We start from the raw sequence: 4,005 nt of genomic DNA, 5'->3' as shown, positions 1-4,005 counted from the left end.
TATTATATCATTATTTAGAATTTCTGTGGCGGTTGATTACTTCAATGTCTTGGCTAATTTAAGATACGTGAAATAATTTTTGAAATATAAAAAAGACCCTCATTTTTTTTAAATACTGCGTCTTTGATAATTAATACAAGGTTGAGACTAAAGTTTAAACCTTGGTCCTGAAGATCTTCAATTTCTAAACAGTAATCAAAAGATCCTAATTAAAAATTAAAGAAGTCCAATTGCACTTAGGGGAAAGTACTCTCTCTTCGAACGTTCATAACTTCGAATAATGTGAATATTTTTAAGTTTTCCTAAGCGACTTAAACATTTCTATTAAATATTAGCTAGTTTATTATCAATTATTGATAATTAGGATAATTATGTTAAAATCATATGGAAATCTCTTATGAAAAGTAAAATAAATTCACATTATTCGAAGACATGAACGTTCAAATGGAGAGTACTTTCCCCTAACTGTACGCTGGTCAATTGTTTATAATAATTTCACCCGCAATGAACTTATTAAACCATATATGACTATATACTTCAGGTTTGAAGATGCCTAGACTTCTAAGCATTCAAGTAAATTCGAGTAAAGCGGTCTTTAGACTGAAGATATACCTAAATTCCGAAGGTTTTGAATTTCAAAACAAAAACAAAATAAATCAAATTGCTGTTATACTGTATAATCTTATGTAAAATATTTCTCAAAATTTTGGCTTGTTAAGGAATTAGAGCAGATCCTCCATATGGGTAAACCAGGTTTGAAACTTTGAATAACATTAACAATATTGAGTTACAAACTCATTGAAAAATCAGATCAATAAATAGCCCAAAATCAAGCTCGAAAATTGAATATTGTATTTACTGCTTTTTCAGATTGTTATTCATATTTTCACGGTTATTTGACTAAGTTTCAAACGTTTCAAACATCAAATAAGTTTTAATGAAAACTTCTTATGAATTACCTACTTTTGAATCGATGGAAGATAGGATTAGGTGCTTCATTCAGAGAGAAGCTCTTAAGTTTGAAACGTACCTACAATTGGTTAGAGTAGAATTTTTTATCAATTATAGGGGAATGTAGGCAGCCTTCGAACATTTTTTCTTGCTACATATTCAGGACTTTTTTCTGACTAAACTGTAAAATGGGCAGTGAATCGCACTACACTAAAAAGTTCTCTGATCTTTTAGGTTTCTGTACATGCCTAGTTCACTATCACAGAATTGTTGGTTTTTCCTGGACAGGAAAATGAAAAAAAATATGACGATTTGTGCGATTCTTGCCCCCGGGGGGCTGCGTTCACACGATGGGGGTTTGGGTTCGTCATTGTTTTTTTCTCGAAATAAATTTTATCTACAATTAAAAATTATTTTCCGATTGTTATACTGTATCCCCATGAACCCGCGGAAACTATCACTGCACTAAAAGAAGATCTTTAAAACACCTTTTCACATTTTCTGGAGCACTGTTTTTTTCTTCCAAATGAATATCGAAAAATCGACTATGAACATGTTCACACGGTTCACACTGTCAATAACCGTCGTCTCATGGAGATGGGAAGGAGACTATACGCCTGGTCGAAGAGGAAATGACCACGAATGTCTCACTGTGGCTTATGAGGCTTTAGTGAGGTTATGATTTTCACGCTGGAGTTGTCTGATGGATGTGCGAACGCTCACACATTCAGTGTTTGAAACCAAACGCAGTGTAGTACTTGCGAATTTTCCGCCGTGAAAATAATTTCCCTCCGATGCAAAAAATTATTACGTAAATATTATCTCAAGTATACTCTTCATCCACTGTGTAAGTGATTTTTTTTAGAAATGAGTGTAACTATGAGAAATCAAATGAAATGTGCGCCATCAAAATTACCCATTTTAGGCCAATTTTCTACTTGTGATCCTAGCACCTAGGAAAGAAGGGCTTGGCTGCCTATTTTTATAATTAAGATAAGGTTCATAAATACTTAACTTATGGCTAAGAAATGCGGAACCAACTCTTTGGAAATAAAGAGAAAATTCGCATCGTTCGAAAGCTCACACGTGCGAAGCCTGACTACATTCCCCTAACTGACTAAAACAAATTTAGTAGAAAATTGACAAGAAATGTTGACAGTCCTACACGACTTTACAAGGACTTATCTCTTTTCCATCTTAGGTTTTGAATTAGGCTGAAAAATACATGCAAACAGAAAAATATTAGTCTTAATTTGATGTAGATTATGATAGTACATGCTATTTTTTAATCAGTGGCAACCAAAATCCTGAAATCCAAAATCCCGAACGCCAAAATCCCGAAAAGGCCAAAATCCCGAAAGCCAAAATCCCGAATTTTCAAAATCCTGAAAGGGGTGAAATTATATGGAGGAAAATGTTTAGAAAAATTTCCTAAGACACAGAAGATTTCCCTTTGCCTCCAGCAAGCGGGAGTGCAATCGTGAGAGTAGCTATGACACTTTTAAGAATTCGGGATTTTGGCCCATTCGGGATTTTGACTTTCGGGATTATGGCGTTCGGGATTATGGGCGTTCGGGATGTTGGCGTTCGGGATCCTTTTTATTATTCATGTTCAATTCAATATCTAATAACAGAATCAATCCTTGAAGGACCGTGAAGTGTTAAAACAGAAAAAATTGAGGAAGATGAATTTTCCGTCCATTTCCTTCTAACATCCTAATAGACGGTCTTTTAAACACATCATATTACCCCCTTGAAAACGTTTATCTGTTTACGGTGTTTACGTGTAATCTGTTCTTTTTACACGGTATTGTATAACCCTTTAAAGACGAGAAGGTCAAAAATTGTGGGTCAGAAAAAATCATTTTTTTACCTTTTTTTAGAGCAAAATATAATTTTAAATTGCCGTAGGAAAAATTTCATTTTTCGGCCACAATGACGGCGACCCACTCATCCCTAAAGGGATGAATAAGCAGTGAAAAAAAATTAAAATCGGTCAGCGAAAAATCAAATTTGAACAGTTAATCAATTTCGAACTTTAAAAGCAGTAGAGTTGGTAAATTTAAAGAAATTTCATGAATTTCCGCCTAAAGTAGGTGGTGACTGGTGACTGATGTGAAATTTCTGAAATTTTACCATCTCTAAAGAGCAGTAAAATTGTAATGTAAGTTTTGGCAAAAGGAAAATGTTCTTGTATTACCTGCAATTATCTCTTTGATGTTAATTATATAAATTTGATTGATTTTTCTAGAGATTTAGGTATTTTACAGACCCAAAATTTAATACTACCTTTGAATACTCCCTAATATAATATTTCTGATTTATGATGCTTAAATTAATCCTCACGTTAATGGAAAATGCAGGTAAATTACTGGACCAGGTCGCTAAAATCCCGAAAACCAAAATTAATATTCAAAATCCTGAAAGGGATGAAATTATATGTAGGATAATGTTTAGAATCATTTATCAAGATACAGAAAATGTCCATTTTGCCTCCAGCAAACGCGGGTGCAATCATATGGGAGTACCTATGACACTTTTAAGAATTCGGGATTTTGACTTTCGGGATTTTGTTGTTCGGGATTTTATCTTCCGGGATTTTGACCGAGACCCTTACTAGGCCTTTCATTATTGGATTTTCTTTTACTCAATTTCATTCAATGGATAAATTTGAAATTTATTTTTAATTATGTATTTGAAAAATATGAAAAACGACTTGACTTTTGGCATCCAATTCCCATATGAGGGCATGTAGGGATGCAAAGTAATGTGTAGGTGTTTTGTAGGGATCAATATTGTTGATGAAATATCTAAATAAGGTATTATCTGTCTATTTTATTTATTTTTGTCTCTGTTTTACTGAAATGTGCTTTATTTTAAATGTCTCTTGCCAGAAATCTTACAAATTTGCGATGTTTCGAAAATTAGTTTAATATCAATATCTACATTTTTTAAGTATTTAAATTTATGATTATAAAGATATTTTCTTTTTATGTCAATTTTGAAACCAGACGCAATTTGGTACAAAGTTAATTTAGTTATTATAGAGCTTAA

This window comes from Phlebotomus papatasi, chromosome 1, assembly GCF_024763615.1.
Source record: "Phlebotomus papatasi isolate M1 chromosome 1, Ppap_2.1, whole genome shotgun sequence".
In the NCBI taxonomy this organism is placed as follows: Eukaryota; Metazoa; Arthropoda; class Insecta; order Diptera; family Psychodidae; genus Phlebotomus; species Phlebotomus papatasi.
This window is presented reverse-complemented; position numbering follows the sequence as displayed.